This window comes from Aquarana catesbeiana, linkage group LG01, assembly GCF_042186555.1.
Source record: "Aquarana catesbeiana isolate 2022-GZ linkage group LG01, ASM4218655v1, whole genome shotgun sequence".
Lineage (NCBI taxonomy): Eukaryota > Metazoa > Chordata > Amphibia > Anura > Ranidae > Aquarana > Aquarana catesbeiana.
The window spans coordinates 782,585,656-782,603,910 of NC_133324.1; positions in this window are offsets into that span (position 1 = coordinate 782,585,656).

The window sequence follows — 18,255 nt, forward strand, 5'->3', positions numbered from 1 at the left end:
TGCAGTTTTACACCCAGTTCAACCCTTTCCCACCCACAATCTGTATATGTACTGTACTGAAAACACGTTTAAAAAAAATCCTCCTGTTAAGAGACACCAGCTGACAATTTTGAGGGTCTGGTGGTTCTTAAGCCCAAGTGTCACTGACAGTTTCAGTCCACAATGAGGATCTGCAGCCAATCAGAGCATTTCCAGATGATATTTCTATGATGTCAGCTAGAAAATAGTGATCCCATGCAGGCTGGTAGCTTTTTGGACAAAATAAGTCTTAAAGCGTTTGTTATCCCAACATTTCATATTACTGATATGTGCCATGTGCCTGCTGTACCATGTACTTGTATGAGAAAGTATCCTTTTCTCCTTATAGTGCTTCCTTTGTGTGAAATCTCTGGTGTTCCTGCAGGTCCCCTTGCTTTCCTATTATAAACTGACCACACTAACGAGGAGAGCACACTGGTCAGTTCTCTAGCTGTGCTGGGAACTCAGTATGATCTCCTCCAATGATCAGACTTATGCTGCACAGCCATTCAATGAGCAGATCAGTGTGCAGATGCTTCTCCCCCAGCTCTTATGCAGCTGAGAACAGAGGGAATTTGATCACTTATAAAAAAGGGAAAAAAAGGTATTTATAATGTTTTTTTATATCTATACAAAAATGATTTTCATTTCATTTCTATTTTAAACTTAATTGGTTGTTTTACAAGGTGATCGTTTACAATCACTTTAAGCTTGCAGATGGCACTTGAGCCTGAAGGTGGCAGTGTTTATCTGTTTAATACTGTAATTGTCTGATACATTTACTAAATTAAATAAAATTGTAAAAAAAAATAGAATAAAAATGTATGTGTGTGTGTGTGTGTGTGTGTGTGTGTGTGTGTGTGTGTATATATATATATATATATATATATATATAAATAAAATCTGTGCCTTTGTCAGGCTATAATTAAAAAAAAATACAATATAAAAGCGTTATATATCCTTAAAATGATTTAGGTATGCAAATTATTCATAGACTTATTGTCAAGTTAGTGGGCACATGCAGATGCTGCTAAAGTTGGCCTATGTACTAGGCATCAATCACATCTAGTCCAGAAAGTGTTAATACTGATAATGCTGTTTAACACAGTAGTTTTCTACCACTACTACTTTGATACAATTCTCAGCCAAATCCCCAGAAGTGCAGCCAAGGAGTCCTGCCAGAGAGGGATATATATATATATATATATATATATATATATATATATATATATATATATATATATATATACCAGAAACAGGTTCCCTGTCAGATCACAGAAAGGATCAAAAGACAGACTTAGCTTGTGTGTATCCTGTAATATTCAAGCAGCAATGTACAATTTATGGTCATTCTTAGCTTGTATTATTGAGATAAAAATGAAATGCTTACCAGATGCAGTTGGTGATCATTAATTCGCAAAAACGTCGCCCTAAATTTTTAGGATACTATTATGCCCAAAACGTATATAAAGACTATACGCATCATCCTGTTAACAATTACAATTACATGGATTACAAAGGAGTGGCTTACTGAGTAAACTAAAATTTGAAGTTTAATTCTCATATTAGCGTAAGCTTCTTGCTAGATTTGCCGCGAGCATTTAATTATTGGAACGGCAATCAGTGCGCACTTTCCTGTGCCATAACTGGCTGCGGCATTGTTCATTTTACATATCTGGGAACTCCTGCTCATAACGAAATGACTGAATGTTGGCGTCCAACTACCTGCTGCCTTAATTGCTCTTCACATTTTGGGACGATCATTGGCTTGTGAAGATAATTAGGGACCCCTGCTATGCAATCTAAGCTAAGAATCTTAAAGCTAATTAAAATGAAACTCTGCACATATGCAGCTGGCTGATAAAAGTATGCTGTGTTTTATCTGGATCATGACAATACAAAGAGAAGCACAGATATCAAATAAGCTTTATATACGGTTTTATATAAAATAAAGAAAACCTAATTCAATTAAATAATCCCATATTTTTTGTTGTTCGTTTTGTTCCATGCCTAAGAAGTTTGACAATCAAATAATTGTGGCCTATTTTGTTTCTTTCAGAAACACCAGTTTTGCATGTAGTTATCAAAATATCACATTTGTAATTGAGCATACAGGGAGTGAAAAAAACAATGAATGTATACTGTATATTATGAGGCAGTTGCTGGCAGGATAGTGTAAGGTGTATATCAGCAAATGTCTATCCCCCTTACAGTGTGTGTGTGTGTGTGTCAAGAATCATTCTTTACCTAGAGGACAGTTTTGATCCTTACAGTGGCTGTTACATTTCCGGATTGCGGTCCAAAATGAATCAAAAATATATATAAAAAAGTCACCCTTAAATTTCAATATGCTAAAATAAACTGTAAACTGTATAGCGGAAAAAAGTCCAGTTAACATCTAGGTGTATATTTATAAAATTGTGAATGTGATATTTAAAAAACACCAACTTGGAAGATTCACCTGCAGTATAAGATTGGAGAATGTCCCATTCACTACTTTATACAAATATGCTCTGTAATTTTCATAAACACCATACTGTGTAGCCTCCCTGACGGTAATCCCGAGTGTGGCTCGGGGTTAAATTTCAGTACCATTAGTGGTAACCCCGAGCCACACTCGGGATTGCATTGCAGGATCCTGGTGCGGCGTTACTTACCTTGTCCCCAGGATCCTGTGATGTCCCCCACTGTGCCTGCGGGCTCTGTCTCCTCCGAAGCCTCTCCGTGCCAGGCTCGGTTACCTGCGACGCACGGGGGCGGAGCCTGGCGGCAAATTAAAAAAAATGTACAAATCATAACACATACAGTACTGTAATCTTACAGACTACAGTACTGTATGAAATTATTTCACATCCCTTTTGTCCCCAATGCTTTGTCCAATGCCCTACATGCAGTTTTATGTTATATATACTGTTCTTTCTGCCTGGAAACTAGAGATTGTCCATAGCAACCAAAAAGTGTCCCTTTATGTCAAAAGTGGCTTTAGACCAGCTAGAAAACAGCAAAAGTAAATTAGAACACTTGCAGAATTGAGCGATAGTGAATCGTGGTGAAATTTATTTTATTATTATTATATTATTATTTTTTTAAATTATTTATATTTATTTATTATATTATAATTTATGTTTTTGTGTTTCAAACTTCATCATACCCGGGATATCTACTAGACTCTTGTTTGGAAAGTGTGTTATTGTTAAGAATTACAGGCCTACAATATAAAACGCCAAATTTCCATGCAAAATAATTGTACCGCTTTCAGCACCTAAAATCTGAAATAATCATACCGCCAGGGAGGTTAAAGCATCCAAAAAGTTAATCCAGATTTTTACTGGACTGCACTCAAAATGCGGTAACATTTCCAACTTTGTGGTTAGATATCATCACCACCAATCAAACAGAAATTGACCAAAATTACACGTAAATTATAGGTAAGTTAAAGTGGGTGTAAACCCTTACAGACCACTTTGTGCTACAGGTAAGCCTATAATAAGGCTTAGGCCCCTTTCACACGGACGGACCGTCTATCCATTTTTCTTCCATCCGTCGACGGACGACAATGCATTCCTATGGGCAAACGGATGACCATCCGTTACCATCAGTTAACCTCCACTTCCGTTTTTATCCGTTTTTTTTAATGTACAAAGCTACGTCCAGATCCGTCAATGGATATTAACTGACGTTAACAGACAATGTCCGTCAACATCCGATCAGTTAAGATCCGTTTTGAAGAAATAATTTTTCTTTTTGTTTATCTGTGAACTCAACCTATGACCCAGGCAGTAGTTGGACAATAGGAAGTACATCCCCAGTACATGCCCAAGGAGAAACATGGCAAGAGATGTCTCACATGAGGAGCTTATAAACCTGGTGCACGAAAGGCCTGGCTTGTGGGACTCAACCTGTCGGGACCACAGTGACAGAGTAAAAACACAGCAACTATGGGATGAGATTTCTAAGCTCGTGACACCAAATTGGTCCACCATGACTCCCAAACAGCGTGAACAACGTGGTAAGTGTTACCCAACTGCAGCTTGCTCTTTTGTCAGTGTTTTTATATAATCATTATGGCTTGGTTGTAAATTTTTGAATGGTGTCAGGGTTATGTTTAGCATTTTAGCAAACTTTATTTCAGTATTCTATGCCTCTAGTATAAAAATGTTGCAAACACTAACAAACATAAATGAAATGTTCAGCAGAGAGGGCATGGTTGATACAAAGATTCACATGCATTACTACAAACGTTAAATAACAATACATACAAAGCATTGTGCCACATGGTTTGGCTCTGCTGCAGCAAGAGACTGAACAGTACATTACTCACATGTTTCCATAATCTAATGTCAAAATCTTTACTCAAATTCTTTCTCAATGTGTGTTTACAGGATTTGAAATTAACAGAAGGTGGCGTTCTCTAAGAGATCGTTTTCTCAGAGATTTGCATGATGAGGCAGACTGTGCAATCGGTTATAGAGCTACAACAAAGAAAAAATCTATCTACTTTGAAATGCTGTCCTTCCTAAGGAAAGTCATGGATGTTAGACCGTAAATGACGTTTGGATGTTCAATCTAGAAAGTGATAAAAATAGGTCTCCATATATTAAGGTTTTGTGACCAAATGTTCCTCCTTTTTATTGTAGTACATCATCAAACGTATCAGAGTGTGAGGAGAACACTGACAATACTGAGACAGAAGCAGTGCAGGGAGATGAGCAAGCCACACAAGAGGGAGAAGGCCAGTCCCAGTCTGTGGATGAGATAGCACGTCCAAGTACACGTCCAAGTTCTTCTTAAAGATCCGTACATGTAAGCATGCTATTGATTACTATAATTTATCTGATATACACCAAGGCATCATTGCATTTCTCAATCGGCATATTATTCTCTACAGGTTAGTCATGACAGGCCAACAACATCACGATCCTCCCGTCGTGGCAAAAAGCCAGAAAATCCAGAGATGGAGAAAACCATGAAGTCTTTCATGGATGAGATGACCTCCTTTAAAAGACAGGAGAGTAAAGATCCATTCTGTGATCCAAATAACTCAAATGCATCCTTCCCGAGGACAATTTATCATACACTTCTAAAAGCACCAGCAGAGAGGCAGATGGAGATACATATGGGTATTTTTAATTATGTGGGGGGATGTATTAGAGCTGCCAAGTCAGGAATGCCATTGCCCACTATTAGCCATTATGAACCCCCTCAGATGTCATACCGTCAATATTCCTATGAGTCCCCATGTCTTCCTGCCCAGCCATATCTACCGCCCTATACACAGACCCCTTGTGCGTGCATACAGCTCAGTGCACAATACACAGAGGCCTTATGTTTCCTCTCCTGCTCATTCCTCACAGGGAACATATCCTCAGAGTGTAAACACTAGCGCAAATTCTGCTGATGCTTCTCAAGCTAATAGCAAAACCAGCTCTGGTTCTTCTTCCCAACATTCCAATTTCTATTCCTCATCCCCCACCTCTTTTTATCAGGATTTGTAACCTGGTTTTTCTGTTAAACTAGAAAATTTCTAATATTTTGCATATTTTATGCTTTTGTTCATACTTTGATAAATAAAAAAACAGTTAAGTGAAAAAACATTTATTCTAAACTGGTTATGCAGAATAATAAAACTAAAACCGTTTTGAACATATCATGTGCTTTTGTGTCTTTTTATGCTATCAAAACACAATGAAATAGCCAAATTAATTAATTAAGAAATTTACTTTTTCACTGCATTATTTACATATATTGGTACTGCCATGGAACTTCTCCTGATGGAGATAGAAAGTAGTCAGCAAATTGTTCACGCAATGTAGGATCTCCCAGCATGTACTCTGCTGTACTGTACGGAGGGCAGGTGGAACTCTTCGTCTACCTCAACGTGGAGTTGCAAGGGTGTTTGGAAAACACGCCATTTACTGAACAATATGCCAAATGTACATTCAATGAGGCGTCTTGCGCGTCTCAGCCTATAATTAAAGATCCTCTTCTTGCTGTCCAGATTACTTCTGGCATACGGCCTAAGAAGATATTGCGAAAGTGCAAAGCCCTCATCTGCAACAAGCACGAAAGGTAGGTCTGGTCCTTCAGTTCCAGGCAGAGGCTGATTAAATGGTATGTTCAATCGCCCTTCTCGCAGTCTTCGACCCATTACAGACTCACGGAACACTCTGGAATCGGAACTGCTGCCATATGCCCCAATGTCCACAGCGATAAATTTATAATTACTATCACAGATAGCCATGAGGACGAATGAAAAATATTTCTTATAGTTATGAAATCTAGACCCGGAACGTGGAGGCTTTTGGATACAGATATGCTTTCCATCAAGAGCTCCGATACAATTTGGAAAGTTTGCTCGATTCCAAAATCCTTTGGCTATTCTTCGCCACATGTTTACATCTGGTAATGGCATCACTGCTGGACACAGCTCTTCCCATATGGCTAGGCAAGTATCATGCACTATCTCCGAAATATTTGAAATGCCCAGTAAAAAATAATGGTTTAAAGAGGTATAGGACTGGCCAGTTGCAAGAAACCTAGAAAAATAAATAAAACATCTTTTTAGCTTTTTAAGTAAAACATTCTAGTGGCACATAAATGGACACAATATGTATTATCTATACATACTGTATATACACACACACAGTAGACCAGGGGTTGATAAATGAATGACTTCTTACCTCAAGGTGACTATGAGACGTTCATCTGCAGGTACACATCTTCTCATGTTGGTATGTCTCTGCTGCAGCTGTGGGTGCAGCTGCTCCAGTAAGTAGTCGAATGTGGCTACAGTCATCCTGGTGAAGTTGAAAAACTTAGTGGGATGCTGTCGGAGATGAGCGTAGTGCAAAGCCACAAAACCTTCGGAAAGGCAGCTTCATTAGCATGGGGTGGTTCCAAAATCGACGTCTCCTAGACACAATCTGCTTTTTCTTGCTCTCCATTATCCTCATATAGGCAAATACAACAAACAATGTCACGCTGTCCCAAAAATGGTTGGAAACCACTGCACAATGCAGATAGCACACACAAGGACAAGGACAAAGGAAGGACACAGAAAGGACAAGTCACTCATTGAAAACTGCATTGCAGCATGGCAGGAGCAATGCTTTCTGGGTAATTTCCTTAAAGGCACAGAAACTGCTGTAAACGGAACAAAACGGATATAAAAACGGATGAAAAAAATGGATGTACACGGATGTAAACGTGTACATTAACGGATGAAAACGGATATTAATGGAACGGAAGACGGATGAAAATGGAGATTAACGGAATAACAGAATGGATGACGGATGAAGACAGATGAAGCAACGGATAAGAACTGATACGTTTTTAACGTGGCTAAACTGACGGTGCCCGTGTGAAAGGGACCTTACCTGTAACTACCCAGGATATCTCCTAAACCTGCACGGTTTAGGAGATATCCCCTGTATTTGCATGTGCCGACGTCATCGGCACATGCGCACTGACACAAACTGAAGCGTATGTGCCGTTGCTTCAGCAAGTGTGCCATTACCGCACGCATGCGCGGAAGTGATGTCATCGTGGCTCTGGCCAATCACAGCGCCAGAGCCGCGATACCCGGAAGTAACCCCCCGAAGTGATGTCGCTGGTCGGTGCTGTGTACGGGCACCGCAGCGAGGGCTTCAATCTCAGGTGAGTATTACATAATGAGCTAATCGCTTATTGTGATTTTTTTTTTTTACCAAAAATATGTAGAAGAATACATATTGGCCTAAACTGAGGAAAAAAATTTTTTTTCTTTTATATATTTATTATAGCAAAAAGTAAAAAATATTGCTTTTTTTCCAAAATTGTAGCTCTTTTTTTGTTTATAGCGTAAAAAATAAAAAACGCAGAGGTGAACAAATACCACCAAAAGAAAGCTCTATTTGTGTGAAAAAAAGGACGTCAATTTTGTTTGGGTACAACGTCGCACGACCGTGCAATTGTCAGTTAAAGCGTCACAGTGCCGAAACTTCAAAAAGTAAAAAGTGCTGTGGTCAGGAAGGGGGTAAAATCTTCCAGGGTTAAAGCAGTTAATTTCAAACTGTAACTATCAGTTATTAAATTTACTTGTTTCTGAATTAGGGGGGTGAATTAGTGGCGTTTTAATCTGCCCAAAGAGTTTGAGAGCATTGCTTTGTGGTACCAGTCCATGTATCGAAACGGTGTCGTTAGTTGTGTGATTTCCGAAGTTAAGAGCGTTCGTTCTATAAAAAGTTTCCATCTTGTAAAGAAATTACTGGTTTGGCCAAAGGATTGGACTGTCGTGTCTAACCTTTTGATATACAATAGAGCCTTTAGATCATTTTTGACTATTGTAATCGTTGGTGGAGTATATGATGTCCAAATTTTTAGTATCGCTTTTTGAGCAGCTAAAAAGCATAACAAAGCCCACTTGGGGATGTAAGAGTTGCAAGGTGTTTCAGATTTTGTTTTTGGGAATATGTCCTGATATAATTCCAAAAAATGTATCTCGGTATTTGGTCCCAAAATATTGAGATTTTCGAACATTCCCAAAACCGGTGTTGTAAAGTTGGACGGAATGAACCACACCAGGAACAGCTGGAGATAGACAGAATTGTTTTATTTATTAGGAATGGGATAAACATCTTGTGCACAAGTTTAAACTGTGTTTCTCTCTAGTTTTCACTAATGATAAGACGTCTAGTTTTGAGATACCCCACCAAGATTTTTTTAATAACTCCTCATCCGTAGAATCCTTTTTCCAGCTTTTTAGAAGAGTATTTCTCTGTCGACGTGAAAAATTAAAGTTAAGGGGTGAATATAATTCTGATATTGTATAAGAGTGACGCTCTATTACTCAGTCAATTAATGATTGTTGAAAAGGGTTATTCTTGGGGTTGAAACACCTTTTAAGATAGTTTGCTAGACTTTTATAAAGACTCTTTTGGTGGGGAGGCAGATGAAATTCCTGAGATAATTTATCAAAAGATTTTAACTGAGTAGAGTTTGACTTAAAGATAGAATATGCCATATGAAGACCATTGGAGCTCCAGATTGCAAATTCCTTACAACTCACATTGGATTGCCTTGTAGAGGAAAGTATTTAGAGATATTTGCAGATAGGCCAAGTGATCTCCTAACAGTACGCCAAACAACTAGCGTAGCTCTTAACAAAAGGCTCTGTTGTAAGTGATTGGGCAGGTTATTTAATTTACTATCCATAATTGCTGGTAAAGTGTATGGAGATGCAAAAGCCAGGGTGTTGTTGCTTTTTTTTTTTAAGAGTTGTTCATGAGCCAATCTAAACCAATTCTATGCAGACAAGAGAGATTATAGTTTCTTATATTTGGTAATCCTGTTCCACCTTCACTTGGCCACCACAGGTGTCTGGCTTGCTCCATGTGCTGTGCAGATCTGCTTGTGACTGGTAGCATCTACTTCAGCACTGGTTCATAATAGCTCAGCATCCTGCATGATTGCACCAACAACCTCTTGAATCTGATCATTTTCCCTATGTGAGTCATATAGAAGGATTCCACCTACTGGGCACCCTCAGCTATCCTATTGCTTTGGCCTAACTGGGCCGATTGCGCCCCCTGTGGTGTGTTTTGTGAAAGACAGCTTTGTATCTTCATTTTTGCTTTTAATATATCTAGCTGCAGCTATGCACATCATTCCATTCAGCATAAACATCTTCCTTCTTTCTACATAATAGCATCCCTGAAGAAAATATATAATACTGCATTATTCAAAACGTGTTGGTTGTCTCTGTAGTCCTTTTTTGCTATATGAAGTTATTGTTCAAACACTCATGCTGTGATCTCTGTATTCTGTTTCTAGCCACAATGTTTTTGAACACTTTTTATTAATGTTTGATATAATAAGGAATTGTTAATTATTTTTCTTTAGCAGTTTGGATCTCATTTGTCTGTATTGCCACTTTAAATAGTTTCATGAACAAGGAGGGTATTCTTTTTTTCGGCAGTTTTTTATACATGTTTCCATTTCTATTATATGTGCATTTTTTATACATTCATGTGTATCCTATATGTATTCGCTATATATTCGTTAAATGAGTTTTGTTAAGAGGTGTGGTTGTAATGGTTTTATGTTTATCTTTTCCTTTCCTCTCTCCCCATTTTTGCACTACCTCTTTAATGCTGGATGTTTTGTGATTGGCTGAGCCCTGACATAACACCCCCCCCCCCCAGTTAAACAGAGCTTGCCTATCTATGATTTTCAGTGGTATGAGAAAGGAGCCAATGGTAGTTCCAAAACACTTTACAATAGCAACAAGCCTGCCCCAGGTGTGATGTCACATCCTGCCCTGTGTTCCACAGTGGCTCTTCTCACTTGCTGTAACAATGGACTTGGTTTCCGCACTGGCAACATGCTATTTGCTGTCACAAGTAGCTCTTTCGGCTTCCATCCAGTGTGGCATGGCTACAGATAAGCTATCAAGACCTGGGCTCAAACCTGGGACCTCTTCTGTGTCTGGCATTAATTCTTCTCGCTGAGCTATCTGGGATGCTGGACAGCTCTCTGCCTGATCTATTGGACAATCCTGCCTAATCTATTGGAAAGCCCTACCTTGTGTCTTGATTGCTGTTGAACCTTAAACTCCTTGCTCCTCCTATGAACTTCCTATATAAGACTTGCCTCTGCACTTCCTGTCACCAGATTATTGTGGTCTGATCCTGTTTACTACTCGAGCTACGTCTATTGCTGTTTGGAAACGACTTTGGCTTGTGACCCCGACTACGAAGCTCTCCTCCTGCATCAACCTTGGCTTATGACCTCGATTACGAAACTCTCTCCTGCACTGACCTTGGTTTGTGACCCCAACACTGATTATAGGTCTAGCTATTCACACTTCCCTATCTCATGCAGACCTGAGAACTGAGCTTGTCTGATGTTGTCGGCCATTGGTCTCCACTCATTACAGGTATTCTCCTAACAGAATAATCTGGCCACAACATGGAGGCTGCCACACCGCCACGAGTGAACATGTTGTCTCACTATCTGAGGTTGTTCAAGGCTTACAAGCATAAGTGCAAGAGTTACAAGGAAAAGGAATTGAATTGCGAACACAACTTGCGCAGCAACGCCAACAGACAGCTACTAACAGTGATTCAAACTGCTTCCCTTTGCCTGATAAATTCAATGGGGATCCTAAACTCTATAGAGGCTTCCTGAATCAATGTTGACCGCACTTTTAGCTGCAACCTTACCGATTTGCAACCCCACGCTCCAAGACAGGCTTTATTATATTTCTGTTCTTTGAGGTCATGGCATGAGTTTCCCCATACTTGGAGCAAGACCATGAGATTCTTGGATATTTCGAGGGGTTTGTGACAAACATGAATTTAATTTTCAATAATCCGAATTGTAGCGCAACTGCTGAAACTGTTTTACTGAACTTGTGCCAAGGAAGTCGTCCTGTTTCGGAATATGCTGCCAAATTTTGTCGATGGGTAGCTGATACCACCTGAAACGACAGTGAAAAGTGCTTTCACTTTAGAAAAGGACTTTCTAAAAATATAAAAGATGATCTTTCCAGAATAGATACGCCCAATGGTCTTGATGACTTTATTAAATTGAGCATTAAGATCGATAGACAATTTATAGAGAGAGGATTTGAGAAACAAAGATCTGTTGACCTTAGTTCCTCGTTCAATCGTCAACCAACGGCTAAATCCTTTGCCAGCTATGAACCTGAACCTATGGAGATTGGAGCTCCCAGCTTTGCTGAAAAAAGAAACGCAGACGTGAACTGAATCTTTGTCTCTATTGCGGTCAGTCAGATCACTACGCCCTCAGGTGTCCATATAAATCAAGAGGAGGAAGACAAACCATTGCAGAGGCTGGTCAAAGAGAATTGTCCACATCTAGGGAACAAGTGGGATCCATTACACAACCCTTTTCTTCCGTAACACAAGGAGAAAATGCGATTGTCTGTCATCACCCACATTTTACTGTAAGCGTTACTATTAAAGAGAGAGACTACTTATTCTCCACCTCAGCAATGCTGGATTCCGGGGCTGGTGGTAACTTTATGGATTTGAAGTTTGCTGAAGAAAATTGCATCACCCAAATACCTAAACCATCCCCAGTACATATGGAGTCAGTGGGTGGCTGTTTACTCGCCTCCAGATTAATCACTCATGAGACTGTATCTCTGCAGTTAGGTATCAAGCCTGGACATCAAGAATTAATATCTTTCTACCTGATTTCTTCTCCTCAATTTCCTGTTATTTTAGAAATACCATGGCTATCAGTTCATAACCCCACTGTTGACTGACAGGCCAGAAACCTTGCCTTTTCTTCTGAACATTGTCAGTTACACTGTCTAAAGAAGAACTGTTATCGGAGTGACATTAACCTACCTGGAAAGATCCCCCCCCCCCCGTACCAAGACTGTCCAATAGAGCTTGTACCAGGTGCCCCAATTCCCTTTAGTCGCCTCTACAACTAAGGATGTGCAATGGTTCGTGAGGTTCGCTCATTTTTACCAGAGATTTATTAAAAAACTTTTCTAAAATTGTGGCTTCCATTACTCGTGTGACAAGGAAGGAGGCACGCTTCCAGTGGTCCACAGAGGCAGACATCATCTTGACAAAAGACTCTGCTGACATACATGGCTCAATACTTAGCTGCTATGCTAGGTCCCAAGCATTGACCTGGAGGATCCCATACAAGAAGGTTCATAAGTTTTGCACAGCACTGGAAAGCGTGCTGTGAATCTCTACCAGCTTTTAATCGTAATGCCGCCAACGGGGAAATTCTGCTCCTTATTTGTCCTGGTGACCAATATCACCATGACAGAAAATTATAAATACATTATCTCATTGTTTCAACAGGAAAAGAACGTGAGAGGAGTTCTGCACATGTTGGAAAGATTTCCTTTTACTTCCCCTTGTTTTTCCAGAAAAAGAAGTAAAAGGAAATCTCTCCGGGGGGGTCACAGTAAAAAAAAAATAAAAACAAAAAAAACAAAAAACTGGCAGTGCTTTAATAATAAAACGTACTCTTTCCGAAACAAAAAAAAACGTTTTTCCTTTGAATTCACTTTAAATTTCTGCACATTCTTATACCTCTACCAACCCTCTATAATGCCTCCGTACTTTTTAAAAAACACCTTCATTTTCACTTTATGCTCACTTGAAATTAATTGAAAAGGTTATTTCTATATAACAAATAAGAAAATATATATTTTTGTGGTCTCCAAACTAATATACAATACATTCATTTTATTTTCAAGTTAATAGAAAGCAAAACAAGTATCTAACTATGCCATCACCAAATATAATTGATAGTGGAAATGTATCAGTTTTCATATTCACTTCTGAAAATGACAATAATCCTTTGTGAACCTGCAATAGCACGCTCGTCCAATTTAATGATTCTCACTGCAAAAGCTCTGCATACAACACATACAGTATAAAAGAAAGTAACTTATTTAACATTGCTGTCTCACTGGAATGCAAAAATGTCAATGTTTGAAAAGTAATTTGATGTATTACTGATTTATTATGCCAGAGGTTGTCATAAAGAAATCTAACAAGCTCATTCAAAGCAGCAGCTCTAGAAACTGCCAAATATATTAGTACTTGTATCTGTGAGAGAGCCAGATGTTAAGTGGCTGGAATAATTTCCATTAGTGAATTAAAACTTTGATCTTCCAGTTTTACTTTGTCCCTAGCATGCACACTGGCAAGATCATAGATAGGCTGGCAAAATGTATAATATATATATATATATATATATATATATATATATATATATATATATATATATATATATATATATATATATATATATATATATATAAACATCTGCACCTAAATCACTAGCAGCTGTTTCAAATTACCAACTGATCCAACCATTTTTTTTGTTATTTCTGTCCAGCCAGTTCTGAAATTGATACAGCCTGCCAAGCAGTGCAAGCAGCTTGATGATCTGACTGTTTTCTGTTGCAGTTTACCTAGCTACCTACCAAATTCATTTTAAAGTGTTTGTAAACCCTCGCATATACCCAGTGAAGTGACTAGCCTCAGGTGATACACAGAGAAACTAATCCTTCTACATAAGTTGTACCTGTTTATCTACAGCAGTCTTTCCCCTACAGCCATTCAAAGTGCAGAATTTACACAGGATCTCTCGGCTCTGAAAAGCAGGGGCAGAGAGCTGAGGATACATCAGTGAGATCTCTGAGAGCTGATTGGAGGGAAGGGACACACCCCCTTCACACAGCACACAGAAACAGAACTGAGGATATCAATTAACTGGAACTTCCTCCCCATCACCATTTTTCTCTTGGTGTCTAGAAAACTTGTCAGAAATGATTCATGCTGATAGCATAGGAACGAGGCAATGGACATAAATGACACCTAGTGCTCTGGATTGAGTCAAGCACACACTATACAGGAATATGCTTTGTTAATATTTAATGTCTGAGGTTTACAACCACTTTAAACTGTCTCTTTCCATCTAAATTTTACAAAAGCATACATCTTTGCATGCTGATGTGTAAACATCGAACACTGGTTTCTTTGGAGAATTTTTTATTTTTTTTTTGCTTTTAGTTACCTTTTTGTTTGTCCACTTCCTGGATTCCCTGGAGGTAGTGGTGATGTAGCCCCAACCACACAGATGCCCCCTGGAAAGGCAATGTTACTGGTGCATTCAGGGAAACCTCATTCCTAGAACTTGCAACGTTGTTCTACTGCGCATGTGCTAGATAAAGCGCATGACGTCTTGCACCTTATCTGGATATTACACCTATTTGTTGGTAGAACATAGGCAATTGTTTTCAACAGATTAAAGTGAAACTAAACCCTCCTATTCTTTGCAGCCAAGGAAGCTGCCATCTTAGCTTTTATTTCACCTACAGTTGCCATGGCACTGCACATGTGGTCAGTTATGACACCCCAAGCCCAAGCAACTGTGATAGTTATCATTCATGGCATGCCTTGAATGTAACTGATTTGAGAAACAGTTTAAGCCATGGGCTTAGTTTTGATTGAAATAGCAGCTTCCTTGGATGTAAAATATAGGACTTTAGTTCCACTTTAATGTAATATCATACAACACACGTGCGAGATAAAGTGTATGACATCATGCAATTCATCTAGCACATGCACAGTAGACCTAAGGCACAAATGTCATTGGAGGGGCCGACATAGGGAACAAGGTAGTAGAAGACGACTGATGGTTATGGTAATGTTCAAAATGGTGCTACATGAGCAGGGGCATAGGCAGCACAGAGATGGCAATCAAAAGGAAAATAACGAAGAAAAAGGCACAAGATCATATGCAAATGTATTTGTTTAAAATGGAGCTCCAACCAAAAGAGGAAGCTCTGCTTGTCTGAACCCCCCCCCCCACCCCCTGCTGCCACATTTGGCACCTTTTGGGTGGAGGGGATACCTGGTTTTGGCCCCCTGCAAGGCTTCACTGTCAGTTTCCATTAGTCAAGATGGTGGCTTGGGTTGGATTCCTGGACAGGTAAGTGCCCTAATATTAAAAGTCAGCAGCTACAGTATTTGTAGCTGCTGACTTTAAATTTTTTGGGGGTATCCTGGAGCTCCTCTTTAAGTATACATTGTAAAATTAAAAAACAACTTACAATAAACATTTTAAAATTAGTTACATTTTTTAGGAGAAGGTAAGGCAGGAGGTCCACTCTAAAGCTGAACTAAGATGATGATATTGTTGACTTTTCCTCTCCTTGTTCCCCAGATGAAGCTTGATATATGAAGCCCAACAAGAAAGGAGACTTCTATGGAAACCTGAAAAAAATGCACCCCTGGACTAATTGATATATTATTGGTACAAAGCAAGGTGTGGGCTACACATGTGGTAGTCTCGCCAAGGAGGGGGATTATGAGCCTTGTTGTTTCATTCTACAATGTCTTGTTGAAATAACAATGAACGTATGTATATTTTAACATAATGAATAAATATTGTATTTTTTATTTCTTAAAGTCTTGAGTAAATAGCAACACCTTTAAAGCCTAATTTTGCCATTGAGATTTGGCTAGAGCAAAGAATGATTAAAACTAGGAATGCACCGATACCAGATTTTTTAAGACCGGGTACGAGTACTGATACTTTTTCTCAAGTACTCACCGATACCTATTTTGCCCTTGGATGCATTTATTTTTTACAGTTCACACCAGTGCAATTTGTCATGCAATTTGACAGTTTAAAATTGCATGACAAGTCACACCCCATTTGCGATTTCAATGCCACTTGCATTGTATAAGTACTGACGCAAATGCTTAGTTTCGGCATCAATACCATGTCAGGTCATTTTTTAAATTTTTTTTTTTTTTGCCTGTGCTCCATTAAGGAGATTTTTCTTCACTTCTTGTCTCAGAGACATAAGAAGGAAAGATGAGAGGAAATCTCTCCAAAGAAAGGGAAACCCTCTCTGATCACCAGAGCAAGGAAAACAGCTGTTAATAGAGCAAATCTCCCCATCGGAAGATCTCTCTATTCCCTTTTTGATGAGAACTCAACATTTTGAAGTTTCTCTCACATTCAGTCCTAGTGACAATGGTTAATGGAGAGGGGAAGTCTCCCCAGCAGAGACACGGACAACAATAAAAATCAGACAGGGGGCCCTAACCCTCCCCTACTTTATCTAAAAACAAAACATGTATTTAGATACACTTCATTTAATTATAGTGAAGTTAATGTGAACACTGGTACACTGGGTAAAAAAATCTGCTTCATGTTCAAATGTTCTTGCATTGGCGGCAGGCTGATTTACTATCATCTTTGGGAACCATTAGATTATTATTTATTTATTATTTTCCCCACGATCACTGTTCTTACGTTACATTACTTATAGGAGCCATTGCATATAAGACAAAGACCTGCCTACTGAATACAAGTAACTATGACATATTTTATTGACCTAAGATATACAATGTAGTCATGCTGTGATAAATATCTGGTCAACTTTTTCAGAATTTTGTGATACATGAGAAGATTTCTATATACTAGGAGACTCCAGATAAAACATTTTTTTTTTCATTTGGATGGGGGAGAAGGATTAAAATTTCTAACAATGCTTCTTATTGCTGTCCATGTGTGCATTTGCCATTTTCTTCTCACCTCCTTTCTTTTTGATAGTTGTCAGACAGAACAGGAAGTAAAGGTGAAAATCCCCTATTAAGGACATATAGCACAACAAAAACTATTTTTTTCTAGAAGCGTGCAGAAGCTTTGCAATCTGTGCCAGGTTTCTCTTAGTTTCTGTACCATAAACAACATGGTTTTGATGTGATGAATGCCATCCAACCACCACCCCCCCCCCCTTCCATATAGTAGCAATTTATTCAGTTCTTCCCCACAACAGCCATGTATATGGTTCTCCTCCCCATAGTAGCACTAGCAATATGCATAGTTCGCCCCCCAACCCAGCAGTCAGCAGTCGTGCATATATAGTACTGTATATAATGCATAAATCGTCTTGTTTTTTTATATTAGCGTTACACATTATATATATATATATATATATATATCTATATATTTATATATAGATAGATAGATAGATATAGATATATATATATATATATATATATATATATATATATATATATATACACACACACACATACATACGTACATAAATACATACATACATACACACACATGTATATATTTATATATTATAATATATATTATATAGATATAAATATATACACTCACCAGCCACTTTATTAGGTACACCTGTTCAATTGCTTGGTAACTTAAATTGCAATCACATGGCAGCAACTCAATGCATTTAGGCATCTAGACGTGGTGAAGATGATTTGCTGGAGTTCGAACCGAGCATCAGAATGGGAAAGAAAGGGCAATTAAGTGACTTTGAACGTGGCATGGTTGTTGGTGCCAGACGGGCTTTCTTTAAATAAAATGTTCCTCTTTTTAACCCCTTATTAACCCTTAATTTACTCCTTCTCCTCCATTTAATTATTATTCTCCAGATGATTTTTTTTGTTCTATTTTATAAACTAAACTATTAATAATTAAAACTTTTGCTTTTGTTTGCTTTATTTGTTAATATTTTTACACCTTTAACATATATTTACATGTTTCACATTGAAAAAAGCGCAAATTTATTTCATTTGTAAATAACTTTTCAATGCTTTGTACCATTGCTAACAAAAAAAGTTGCCGGCAGGTATTGGCAATTGGTATTGACGAGTACTAAAAAAAAAGTTATCGGTACTTGTACTTGCTGTAAAGAAAATG